The 14491-nt window shown below is 37.2% G+C and overlaps 1 long non-coding RNA gene across 1 annotated transcript in view; it reads right to left on the reverse strand.

Annotated features, from left to right (window-relative positions):
- LOC119232763 (uncharacterized) overlaps positions 1-14491 on the reverse strand; it is a 411864-nt gene that overhangs the window by 342753 nt on the left and 54620 nt on the right. The window contains exons 3-4 of the long non-coding RNA XR_005122197.2: positions 5449-5544; positions 703-757 (exon numbers count right to left, since the gene is read on the reverse strand). This is a non-coding gene — a long non-coding RNA (uncharacterized LOC119232763). The remainder of the gene's footprint in view (positions 1-702; positions 758-5448; positions 5545-14491) is intronic.

The raw sequence follows: 14491 nt of genomic DNA on the forward strand, positions 1-14491 counted from the left end.
CCAAAATATTGCAGTAACAAAGACTGTGGGCTGTGGGTTTTGAAAATATCCTAGATGAGGTCTGTTTTGTGTTTTCCTTTGCATATGGAATATTTGTCTACCTTTTTTGAGATTTCTAATACAGCCACTTCTGTGTACCTTGGTTTAAGTTCAACATAAATCACAACAGCAAAAAAAAAAAAAAAAAAAAATCAGCACCTATGGAGAAAACAGTATGGAAGTTTCTCGAAGGATTACAAATGTATCTGTCTTATGACCCAGCAATTCCACTCCTAGGTATATACCTAAAAAATACAAAAACACTAACTCAAAGGGAGCATGCACTCCCATGTTCACTGCAGTATTATCTACATAGCCAGGCTATGGAAACATTCAAAGTGCCCAAACACAGATGAGTGGACCAGGAAGATGTGGTACACACACATGATAGAATGGTTTGATATAACATCATTTCTTTTAGGAATATCTGTTCTTTGAAATACACATGAAGAAAAATGACAATGAAATAAGATTTATATCATTACTTACATTTTATAGACAATATTTTATACTTCTTATTAAAAAATTATCTCTGAAAATAATATGAGAAAACCAAGATGGCAAAGACTCATCCAGGAAATCCTGAACATTTCCCTTATGGCTGATTCCTTTTCTGCTAGTACAAGATATAGAAGAGGCATATGTCACAATACTAAAACTTACCATGTCAGGAGCTGTGTCTCACTCATTGCCGTAATCACCAGGGCCCAGACCATACCTGGAAATAATGGATCCTCCATAAACACTTGAATAATGAAAGCTTGGCCTTCTTACTCTGAAAGCGTAAAGGCCAAGTCATGTGAAGTTTTCAACTAATGCTTGAGTAGAGATCAGATTTGTTTTTACCTGATCAGCGAGAGGAGGAAGACATTAGTGATGAGGATAGTAAGAATGCATACAGGGCCAATTTGAGAGAGGTTTAATAGAAGTATCCATGTCCCATCCCAATCAGATCCCTCTCAGTTTATTGCTGTCAGTGATCAAATTTCATTACTGTGCTGTAAAGAAAAATAACTGAAGACTTATCAGTCATTTAAAATCAGCACCTACAGTGAAATTATGATGTCCTTTCCTGAGAGCAAGTTTTGAAAGGGGAGTAGAAAAGTGAAAACGTAGAGTAACACCTTCTACTGCTTTATTTTGTTTGAAAAATATTTCTTCCTTTAGTTTAAAGGAAGTTGTTGCTGCTTATTCAGGAGAAAATTGACAGATGAAGGCTTTTTAAAGATGTCCAAGTGCAAATTAGATTATACTTCTCCTCCTTTGTTTCGCTTAAATGGCCTTTGCATTATAAGCCCATGCATCTCATCAAATAACCTTTTATTTCTCTCATTGTTCTGAAAGTCCTGAAAAGCCTCGCTGGTCTAGAAAGATGCCTAGTCTAGGCTAAAATTTCAGAATAAAACAAACAAACAAACAGCACTTTCAGCTTCTCTGTTTTATACTTGAGGCAAGCAAGTCTCAGAGAGGTTAATTAAGCAGTTTTAAACTTTCCAGCCAGTAAGAGAAAAAAAGAAATGGTTGTTCAATGCTGGTCTTCAGAATCTCAATTGAGGTTTCCTATGCCATTTCCCCTCCAACTTTACAGTTGAGAAAGTTTTAAAATTACATACAGGGCTGATTAAAACCTACTTCTTTCTTTAAATAAAATTTCCCAATTTTAGAGGGAACACTGAGCACCACCACAGAAATGCTTCCTGAACAAAGAAATCCCTTCTGCAGCTCCTTAAAACCTGTCCACCCTACCCTCAGCAGAATCATTACTGATATAAGACATTCAAAGTCCAGGATTGTGCTGTTATCTTATAAAATACATAATTTGAGCCAATCCTGACAAATATTGGTATCACTTTATTCAAGCACAGCTTTCAACTTCCAAGAGTTAATAAATTGGATTCTAACAGTATGTGGAGAATATGCATACAGTAAGATAAAAACATCTTCCAAAAATTTACAGTATATTTTAGGATGAGCTGAAACATCAGCAAGCATTGCAGATACATTTACAGGATTTTTAGAGTAGCACATTTCATCATAAATGACTCTGTGATTCAGTGTGGCATTAATAATGGAAAGAACAACCTTTAAAATAAAGTAAATGCATTTGGAGCAGTTACTGAGGTGATATCTGTCTCAAAAAAACTCAGTTAACTTGCAAGTTGATATGATATATTCCTTAGCCTATCCTGTCGGGAGAGATTTATCTTTTGTGTTAAACTTCGGGCTGAAAATTAAAATAAAATTTGATGTCTCTCTGTTTAACTGCCTTCCTCCATTTCCTTTACCTTTTAATTTCTATTACTGCCAACTTTAGAATTGTTTCTTTGACCTTATGCAATATTTCAGAAGGAGGTTTAGATGTCAGATGACTGCCAAAACAAAGTTATAAATAAACTCTGCCTATGCATGCACACATATAGATCTCCAGGTGCTAATCAAAAAGTACATAAATCATGAGTGCATTTTACCTTTATACAAATGAAAGTTACCACCACATGTCCAATGTATTTTAGTCATATTACTTTTCTTTACTGCTGCTGTCTAAAGCTGTTTCAGAGACCATGAGTTAGTTTGAATTTTCTTGCTTAGTAACCAGTAAGCTGCTGGTTATTCTGCTCTGTTCCCATGCCACTGCTCCACGAATATGTGTCTAGTAAACTGAAATGCTGAAAGATGAGGAGAAAAATGTCTTCTCATTTTCTTTTTTCTTCTTGCCCATTTCCTTGCTTCTCCTTTTCCCCCACCCATCCTGGAGTTTTTCCTCCCACCTTCTCTCTCCTCCCTCGGCCCTCTTTCATTTGCCACCTTTTCCCTCCTTGAATACTTCCTTAATTTTCTCCCCAGCATATCAGAGTTGGCAGTCAGGAAGAGCTGAAGGAAAAGAAGATGTGGAGCATCTGTGACCCTCTAATCCAAAACTAAATTAACAGCACATAAAGAACCTACAGTGATTCTAACAGAGCTCCCAGAAGGGGGGGAAAAAAACTATTTTCTTTTATTAATACCAGCCAATAAATTCTGAGCATTTCAAGGTAAATCCCACATTAGCCAACAAAAGCTACACACAAAACAGGATTGAATAACCTTGACCCTCCTCTCTTTCTGCACACTGCTCATTAGCAGGGAAAGATGAACACCTTAAGAGTCCTTTGGGCCCTGCTCTGAGGTAATTTTATAAATGCCACAGTCATGTTTTAATATATTACTAAGATAAGCCACTTACAAGACAACATTTCCCAGATCTCAACAGAATAAAGATAGAATGCTTAACACCCTAGAAGGGTATGAAAATGACCACTTCAATGCCAACCATATGATATTAAAATAACAAAGAAAGTCATTCTTCTAGAGGTTAATAAAGTAAATGAAAAAAGAAATTGAAAAATCAGCAAAAACACATCACTTCCACCCTACCATGAACAATATTCAAATTTAAAATCTAAAGTTTCCCCTTCTTGCTCCATTCCTTTCCTTATAAGAGAGGGGTATGCGTTTCAACCTGTCTGTCAGACTGTTGTCATGAACAATGTCAAACAGGCCCTCCAGGTCAGCTAAGTATCTAAGAGTTGTACATACCAGAACTGTCAAACCCACACTGCTTTGTTCTGCAAATTTGTTTTTTTCCCAAGTCAGGTCATATTTTTAGGGGGCACTGGTGGGAAGGGAGTGAAGAACTGGAGTTACCACAAGAGATTTTCTCTTTAATAGGATATTAAACATATCTTAACAGGGCCTCCCCGGTGGTGCAGTGTGTTGAGTGCAGCACTGTGGAGCTGTCTGCAGCCTCTGCAGCACCGGTTCAATCTCTGGCCGCCAGCGAGGGTCCCACATGGTGCGACAGACCTCTCCTGCTGCACCCACTGCTCCCCTCAGCAGTGTATTTCGTCAGTCTGCCTGTTCTGTTCCCCACTCTCTCTGCTGATTTCTCTCACCCTCCTGCACCTCTGACCTGTATGCCAGCTCTTGTATAAATAAATAAATCTTTAAAAAATAAAGCATATCTAACAGAGAAAAGTAAAGCAGTGGTTTGGATGTGGAACTTGCAACAACTTGCAAACCAAATATGGAGTAAATAAAAGATCCAATGTTTTTTTTTTTCTTCCACTCAACCCACTCCTTTTCAATAAGAATGTAAAATCTTCTTTATCATCATTAGCAAGTGAGGAAATTTTATGGCATCCCCCATGATGAACCCCCACTTTATTCAAAATAAAATCTAAGTTCTAATTAGGATGCACAAGTTATAATTTGTGGGGCTCTCACTCTGGCACTTGATCCTGCCTGCCTCACCCACAGAGCCTTTGTTCCACCACCTTCAATTTCTCAAACAGTCCTAGACTTGGTGAATTTCCACAGTCAGTGCCCTCTGTTTACAATGCCAGTCTTCACTTTTTGCATTTGCCTAAATCCCACTGCACTATCTAGATTCAGGACAGACCCACATCCTTTAGGAAGTCTTTCCTAATTTTTAAACCAAGTTACTCTCACTCTTCTGGATAATAAGAGAATTCTTTGTCCTTAACGAAGCTCTTACTGCATTTTCCTGGACAGTCCTTAGATCAGAGGATGCTGTCTGATCCACATTGAAGGAGATTTAATCACATCAGGGCTACAAAAAGCAACAAAGTAAACCAAGCAGGGTTGTGCCCTAATACAATGCAAAGCATAGGAAAATGTCAGAGAAAGAAACAACTGAACAAGCTTTGCACAGAGGAGTGGGCAGCTTGCTCAGGGAGTCATTTTATGTTCCCGTAGTTATCATGCATAACGTGGTCACCTGAGAGAAACTTAGGTTTAAAAAGCCGGGTTTTTTTTGTTTTTTGTTTTTTTTGCATATAAGATAAACTTACTGCATAAACCCAAGCGAAACTGGCTAAGTAAAAACTGAAGCTTTTATTAGTTTATGTCAGCATGTGACATCTTTGCAGAATATGTAAAACTTAACTTGTCCATGAAAAACAACCAGAAATAACTACAAAGAGCTTTAAAATGAAGTTTACTGTTAAAAGTGTTTCTAAAGCTAAGAGAATTCACTGAGGGATGGGAAAATACCATGACGCATTAGCGATCAATTAATTAGTTTGCAGGGCCTCATCAATCCTAGTTATTCAAGATTTAACCAAGAGTAATGGGAATAAATTAGAAAGAAAAATTTAGGTTGAATATCAGGAACATTTTCTTAATCATTAAATCAATTAGACAATAGAATTTAAAATTGGATATTTAATGTGAAAGCTGGAATGGAGAAAGAGAAAGTATCACATCAAGAGTAAACCAGAAATCATAAGTTTAAAAGACTCTATGTCATCATTAGCCCATCCTTCTGTGTTTGGAAAGAATAATAGTTTGGATTCCTATTTAGGTCAGTGTGTATTCTAGAATTTTCAAAATACCAGAATATATACTTACTAAAATAAAGAAGTTAGACTTCTTCAAGGCCAGCATATTCTGCTGTAGAAATTTTAGTGAATTCCAGAAGTCTTAGACATCCTCTTTTAACACCCTCTGAAAAAGAAAAGAAAGAGAATATACTTTGTATATTGGATATTTGGTCTGTGATATAGCCCTTTCAAAATTTCTTAAAAGACAACATGCATACTATCCTATTTCCCGACTCCAAGTTACATACTTTTATAAAGTCAAACAGAACTTAGAAAATGATGAAAAGGAGAAGAACATTTCCAACAACATGAGGGAAGAGGTTACTTGACCAACACTTTCCACTGAAAATAATTAGCAGTGCTGGATTAAATGTGCTTGGATAAATGCACTTTTAAAAACTCATTGATGAGTTAGCAAGTTATACCCAGATTCACAAAAACTAAAGGAAGTACAGTCAGTAAAGAACTGAGCACATTTGCTGCAAGTGAACTTGAACTTCAGTTTTCACACACTGATAGGTACAGAGGACAGAAAAACCCCACCCAAGGTTGACAGTCTAATAGAAGATTCTCTGCAAGAAGTTGCAATTCCAAACACATATTATGACCTTGGAAAACCTATGTATATCACTGAGTTTTTGTTTCCTCAGCTTTAAAATGGAGTTAATAATACAAAACTTGCAAGACTGATATAAGGACTAAGTTAAATAACCTGTAAGTACATAATGAGTATTCAGAAATTTTAATTTTCCCTTTCCTTTTGAAATCTTTGTTTCTGAACAGGTTAATGAACACTCATGTCATGTTTTATCATTTGCTGAATTTCTCCCCACCTATCTCATTTCATACTCACAAAGTATGTGGAAAAATGGAGACAATGAGAGATATATTAAAGGCTTACCTTTAATATATGTGACCAGAATGTGGATATGACGAGAATCTACATCACCTGATTACAAACCTTATAACTGTTCAGTTACTTCAGTTTGTGATTAGTAAGATTGTTGTTCTCATAGCAAGAAGACACAACAGAAGCAACTTTATTATAACCATAGCATATGCCTGGAAATAAAGCCACTTATCACTTCTCAAAGATATTTCTTCCAGAAGTACCTAAGTCTTTATTGAAGGAAAATGAAACAGATATGCCATGTTCTCCACCAAAATCTCAGGCTTGCAAAGAAAAAGAATGCAATCAAGATGGTGACCTTAAGTGCATGACAACATTATTGTTAATGTGGCAAAAACAGGAAACGTGAATTTTTGTATTGAATAACTGTAACTATTAACAACTACTAGATACTCAATATAGCTATAAACTTTTTTTTTAATCTTTATTTATTTATACAAGAACTGATGTGGGAGGGTGAGAGGATTCACCAGAGACAGAGCAGGGAACAGAACAGGCAGACTGATGAAATACACTGCTGAGGGGATCAGCAGGCGAGACAGGAGAGGTCTGCTGGCCATGTGGGTTGCTCCCTGGCCGGCTGGGATCGAACCCACACTGCAGAGGCTGCAGACAGCTTCACAGCACTGCGCTCAACCGCCTGCACCACCAGGGGAGGCCCTATAGTTCTAAACTGTCAACGGACTGAATACAGCAGACAAAATACCTGCTCTCATCAACTTAGTATGTAATTAGGAATTAAAAAAATAACAAAGTAACAAATATCAGGAAGTAATCCTATTACTATTAATTCTATTAATAAAACTAAAGCATAAAAAAGGTAAAATAAGAGACTAGATCCTCGGGGGGATCTCTGATAAATGAAGATTCACATTATTTCCAAAAACAAATGTATTATTTTGTTTTCTTTTTGGAGAAAAACCAATAAAAGTAAATCAAATAAACAAAACAAAAGCAAGTCTATAAACTGAGACACTGCCTTTACTTTCCTAACTCCCATCTCCCAAAACACTTTTCCCCTGTGAAATCTATTAGCACACAGCACTGAGTTTCCCAGAATGGGAGACTTCCTGCCCAGCCTCTTTATCTGAATTTCCCCCCAGGACCAACAATTCCTAGCCTATGATATAAAAAATATAAGAGCAATGGCTCTCTTGAATGTGAAAATCTTTGGGGACATTATAAAATCTCTCTCATTTCAACTTATCAAGAACACATTGAATATACGTTTAAGCACCTCTGGAAACTTAAGATCAGTAGTAGTCCATAAATAGTACCACCATCGAGTCAGAAAAATCAATAGAAACAGATTTAAGCTCTTTAATTTGTTTTTCCTCCCAATATGAATAGCTTTTGTAATACAGAACTCTACATTAAGTTTTCTGAGTATAGATCAGATAATACCCCAGAGATTACTGATTCAACACCCTTATTATATAACTGAGGATCTAGGGTCCAGACGGTTTAATAATAGTAGTTGTTCATATTAATGGAGTTCTGTGTGCTTGGAGATGTGCCAAGTGCTTTATTTCTCATTTAGTCAAGGTTTTCATGGTAATGGGAACCAATAGGGGGTGAGTGTATCACATATATATAGAGAGAGAGACAGAAACAGAGAGAGAACAGGCTTTCAGGAATTGACTCTTAAGGAACTGTCAAGACTGAAATCTGTAGAGCAGGGTAGCAAGTTAGAAAACCAGGAAAGAATTGACCTAACATTCTTGAGTTTTAAATCTGCATTCTGGAAACTCAAACAGGATTTCTATGTTTTCTTGAGACAGACTGCCACTTACTTTTTCTTTAGTCTCTGTTCTTAAGCTTTTCATCTTGTTGAATGAGATCCAGTTACATTACAGAAAATAATCTACTTTTTTCAAAGTCTGCACATTTTATAAGTACCTCCCCAGCAACATTTGGACTGGTGTTTGACCTGACACTGGATACCATAGCCTACTCAAATTGACACATAAAATATACCATCATATTCCCTTTATCTTATTTAGTTCTATTACTTCCTTAAGAAATTGGCATCCATTTTATAGGGATTTGAAATACCTGGATGGAGAAACTCAGATTAAACATGCAGATATGTAAAAATAGATATTTTTTGAGGCCCATAGCCCATTACATATTCTGTTTCCTCTCCTGAAAAGTCCTGTCCACTTCTTCCATCATCATTACCTTCCCATCACTACTAACCACAACTACCCCTTCCAGTCTCAGAGGAAATACATCCATTGGGAAGCTTTATTCTTTTCAAAAATAATGATAGCAAAATAATAACAATAGCTAACATTTACTGAGTAAATTCTACTCACCAAGCTCTATGCCAACTCTATCCACACTGTCTTATTTAACAATCACAAGATTTTAGTGAGGCACTTGCTAGTCCTGTATTTTTTGGAGATCATTCAAGCTTAGCAAAATGATCTGTGAAGTTTATTTAGCTTGAAAGTGGCAGAACCAGAATTTGAACTCAGTGAGTTTGATTTCTAAGACTTAACCTAGTATCTTAATCATGAAATTTTCTGTAGCCTGTTCAATCTCTTGCACACACAACTGACACTACCTCCTCTTTGCCAACTCTATCTTTATGTGGCTGGGTTATGGCATGAATCTCAGGTTTATAATCACTTTTCCACATGTCTCACTTCTCCATGCAATTTAGGTGTTGGAAAGAAAGTATTTACGACTTCCCCTCATGGCGCGGCGGTTGAGCACTGGGCTGTGAAGCTGCCCGCAGCCTCTGTAGCGCCAGTTCGATCCCAGGCCACCAGCGAGGGTCCCACATGGCATGCAGATCTCTCCTGCTGTGCCTACTGCTACGCTCAGCAGTGTATTTCATCAGTCTGCCTGTTCTGTACCCCGCTCTGGATCTGGTGAATTCTCTCACCCTACTGCGCTTCTGACTGTACCCCGGTTCTTGTATAAATAAATAAATAAATCTTTAAAAAATATTTAATTTGATATCTAGAACTGTGTCTAGAACTGCTACTGACACAGTATAACTTCAACTAATATTCATGAGTGTATAAAAGGACTGATGGATGGATGGATGGATGGGTGGATGGATGGACAAACATTTATAGTGAATCTGATATGTGAAACTCCATATTAAATCACTGTCAGTTATTTTGTCTGAGAATATACCACTGGGACATTTCATGTCATACTCAGGCAACAAATATATATGCCAACTTATGCCTATGATGACCAGGAGAAATTGAACAAAAAGTAAACAATCTCACGTAAAAACTAAGCAGCAATCAGCGGTAGAGACCCTGGCATCTTTGCCTAATTTCACCCAAAATCCCACCAGCTGGGAGAGGGCCAGGGCTATTTGAACATAAACTGTACCTTTTCCTAATGAGAGAGAGAGAGAGAGAGAGAGAGAGAGAGAGAGAGAGAGAAAGAGAGAGAGAGAGATAAGGGGACTTTTATGTCTATACAGGAATATTGTGGCATCCAATTACCCTCCTGAAATTGAATGCACACTCACATCTGCATTTTTAACTCAAGTCCTTCCACCCAGGCATTTCAAATCCCTATAAAGAAATGGAAGCAAGTAGAAACAAACAGAAAAATAAATGTATTACTCATGTAGTTGTCTCCCAGGACATTTCTTCTCTAGGTCATGGGTGCACTGTCATTCTGCTGTTCTTTTTCTGCTTCAATTTAGAGCTCAGAGTTTGGAATGGATTAATAGTCTGGGTGCTGTGGAAGAGCACTTGCTCAGCAATATTCATCTGTCGCTTGCAGGGACACTGTATCCCCATATACCATGTCCTCTCTTGAGCGATCTATTGCTTCACATTTTATCCTCTGCACTAAAATTGGCCTTCAGTTCACAGACCTCATTTTGCAGTACCTGTTGCATTAATAACTAGAAAATCCAGTTCAGCCAAGGGCCAGACATTGACCAAGCATTGTTCTCATGCAGTAAATAATCAGGTAGCAAGGTGTTGTCTTTGCAGATTTCATTTTCCTGATATTATTAACTACTAAATAAAAAGGATGTCTATATGAAATATATTTCTCTGTACCTGGTAATAGAATGACATTACTTCATCAAAATAGTTTTACTGCATTTATTCTATAATATAAAAAGGAAAAAAAGTATGTTTGATAAAACTGGCAGAACATGACATTCTATTTGAAAGATGGCATGGAATTCTGCCTTATACAAAGACATTTTATAAGGAGAAGAAGAGACGTCTGTTCAAGTTCTTATTTTTTTTTTTTTTACTTTAGACAGTACCAAGTAATAAGAAGGGAATACTTTTGAAACCAGATTCACCTAAATTTAAATCCTGATGCTACCATTTAGCCTTGAGCAAATGACTTCACTCTATTGAGCTGTCTCTTCACCTTTAAAATGAGGATATTACTTCCTATCTGAGAGTAGTCTTGGGGATGAATGATGAAGAAATATATTCAAAGTACCTGGTAGCATTCCTGGCACAAGGAAAGTGTCCGATAAAAAGGAATTAATTTCATAGGAGAGAGCACATAGGAGAGACCCCCAGAGACCAACGTACTGCTTCGCTTTTTTTATCAGCTACTCTTCCTGCTGTCCTGCCTTACCCCCTCCCAGCAATCCTGGTAGAAGGAGTATGTATCTTAGCAGTAGAACCATTATCCCTTTGTTTTTCCTACTGGCATATCAAAATTTCAACTCAGTAATTAAAAAAGGTAAACTCATGCCATTCACAGCAATGTGGATGGAGCTAGAAGGAATTATGCTCAGTAAAATAAGCCAGAAGGAAAAAGAAAAATATCGGATAGTTTCACTTATAGGAAGAATATGGGAGAACCAAATAAAACATGGGTTTAAAAAAATAATAACAGTACAAAATGCAACAAAACAAAAACAGACAATTATAAATCAGAGACATCCTGCAGGGGAAGAGGAGAGAGAGGAGCCAGAGGGAGGGAGGTAGGAGCACAGGGGACTGTATTGTTGGTGCACAGGTGCACTGATGAAGAAAATTCTATGGGGATTACACCTGAGGTAGGGGTGGGGAAGCAAATATTGTTTAAAAATGAACAATGTAAAAAAAAAATTTTAAATAAAACCAAAATTTCAACTCACATACAGAGTGAACAACAAATAAAGGTCTATCTTTAGCACAACCCTAGGCTTCGAATGTGCTGATCACTGAAGTAGCCAATATACTATAGCTATCTGACAACCCTTAAGATTTTAAATAAACTTCCCTTTTCTGCTCCAATTCAGAGTCCTTGTTAAATTTTACCTCAATACAAAATGTCTTTACTTCTTGGGACCTGGCTTGATTTATTTTCTCTACAAATTACTGCCTATCTACAAATTCAGTCTTTATTTATATTATCTGATGCCATGTTTTTATTATGTTAACATAAAATTAGTGAAGAATGACAGTTATTAACCTTAGAGTGTTCTCCACATCATATGCTAATGAGAATGAGGTTTCTGGCTTGGTCCTCTTGAATCTCTTCCCTATTCTCTCCCTCCAGGAGACGTATTTTTAGACCAGTTCTGAGACTGGTCAATCAGAAAGAAAGGAGAGATAAGGAGACATATGAGTGTAGACAGACATTACTGGAAGGCTAAAGGAGATTTGCAGGGGTGTTGAAGAGATGATTATGGGATCAGTTGTAGTATGTGGGAAATTGAATGAAAGGGAATTTTAAGGAGTATTTCTAGAGTGTCTGGGTGCTTTCGATAGCATTTAAGGAATGTAAGTAAACAACTTGTTTTTTGAATCCTTTCTATGACAAGCATTGTGTTCCTTGAAGCTGAACTTTGCTCCCACACTCCCACACTGAACTGTATGGATTACGCCATTGAAATTCTTAGTTAACACAACCTGACTATCAGATTTATAAGGGGAGGGTTTCTCTTTAATTTGCCAGATTCTCAAAACACCTAACACGATGGAGTACATATTTTAAAACTGTTAATAGTGCATTGTTCTCCTGACTATATTCACTTTGCTATTGCCACACAAACGGAAAAGCACCTCAACCACAGTTTGCACTAATAAATGCCCTATCCCCCTTCTCAGACAGATGACAGATGTATTCTTAAACAAGTGAGGAGATTAAAAGGAGCAGCTCTAAGTGAATCCTTGTCTCTTGGCCCAGGAGTGTGTCTCAACACACTCGGAGAAACTTGCAGGTCGGCTGAAGCACTGTCAGTGAACTTGAGGAAACCCACAGCGGCAAAGAGCTCTTGGAAAATTGGATAAAGCCAAGTGTCACTTAGATTTATAAAAAAGGGAAAGAATGTGTATTCATGAACTACAGAGCACTGAGCTTGACATCGATCCAGGGCAACATTCTAGAACAATTTTTTTTAAACAGTGGCTTCTGAGCACTTAGAAAAGGAAGTGGTAAACTCAGCATGAGCTCACTAAGAATAGTCCTGTCAGACTAACCTCATTTCCTACTGACAGAGTTACTACACTGGGAGATCAGAGAAATAGAGTAGAAATAGTGTATCTAGGCTTCAGGAAACCTTTTGACAAGTTCTCTCCTGATACCCTTGAGGGCAACATGGGAGAAAGCAGCCTGAATGATATTACAATTGCACAACCTCAGAGTCAATGGAACATTAGTACCCAAAAGGAACTAATTAATGAGTCATTGTGAATTTAACAAAATATTTAATTCAATTAACAATTTTTCCCAGCCTCTATGCTACCCACTATGTCAAGGGCTAGTGATTCAATTGTTCAGACAGAGAATAGAGAAAGGGAGATTTGGTAGCAGCAACTTCAAATGATCCACTTCTGTGATTAGAGCTTCAATGGTGCCCAAATAAACCTGAGATTATGTTAGAGGAGTGAAGTGTCTAAAATGAGTGAGGCAACAATTTTGCTATTCTCTGTGCAAACTGTTCAATTCAAATTGCACCAGGCAACACTCTGATTATATCTGAAAGGAGAGATCAGGATGATGAAGAGACAGCGATACAATCCTATTGAGAAGAGAGAATGAAATGCTAAAGACAAAACCCATAGCCACCTCTATGTTCTCCAAGAAGCAGAAGTGAGCTAGAACTCCAGATGGACTGCTTCAAAAGATGTTATCTCATAGACATCTTAAAGTTCTCTATAAGTGGAATTATTCAAGTGTTGATTAGGATGCAAATATAGAGTGAGTGATTGGGACCCATAACTTATAACCTTAAAGTTTTTTCTCTCTTAATCATAAATTCTATACAGCAAGCATTCTTAAACCTCTTTTGATATTTATTCCATGATTTACTTGTAATATACTCTGTTTTCAATTTATTTTACATCAAAGAAACATAAATTGAACATATTGTCTTTAAGTACAGAAAAAACTAGACTGATTCATATACTTACTACCTAAATTAATCTAATCTGAACATGTTGACATTGGGGCTTTAACTTATTTTTAAGACATAAATCATATAAATATAGTAGTATGTTCTTCTCACCCAATGATGGAATTGTCTTAAAGACAGTATGTATACATACACTTGTGACTTGTTATATTTATATACCATATATAGCCACACATATTTATATTATTGTAAGAAGACAAACATGGGGCCTCCCTGGTGGCACAAGGGGTTAAGACACAACCTATGAAGTTATCCGCAACCACTGCATCACTAGTTCGATCCCCGTCCAGGGAGTTACCCCTATGGTGCAGCAGACCTCTCCTGACTCACCCGCTGCTCCCCTCAGCAGTGTATTTCATTCAATCCACCTCTGTTCTGTTCACCACTCTGTCTCTGGTGAATCCTCTCTCACCACCCCACACACACACACACCTCTGGCCTGTACCCCAGTTCTTGTATGCATAAATAAATGAATCTTTAAAAAAAAAAGATGAACATGAAGGAAAATGTAGAAAAGCTTCACAAAGGAAATGATGCCCACTGTCAAATGATGAGTATGTGTTATTCATACTTTCCATGATAAGGAGAGCATCCCAGATAGAGGAAACAGCAGTCTCAAACCCACACAAGCAAGAAAAGAGTTGGAAATTTTCTAAAAACTGCCAATGAAGTATGTCTAACTTTAGAGAAAAGGTTAAGTTGGGAGTTTGAAAAAATAAAAATTAAGAAATCATTGAGGACTCAGTTATTAAAGACTTTATTCCAGAAAGGCTCAGTTAAGCATTTTCACCATGGGAATAATATGAT

The sequence above is a fragment of the Talpa occidentalis genome, unplaced genomic scaffold, assembly GCF_014898055.3.
Source record: "Talpa occidentalis isolate TD23 unplaced genomic scaffold, MPIMG_talOcc4v2.1 talOcc4.7, whole genome shotgun sequence".
NCBI lineage: Eukaryota > Metazoa > Chordata > Mammalia > Eulipotyphla > Talpidae > Talpa > Talpa occidentalis.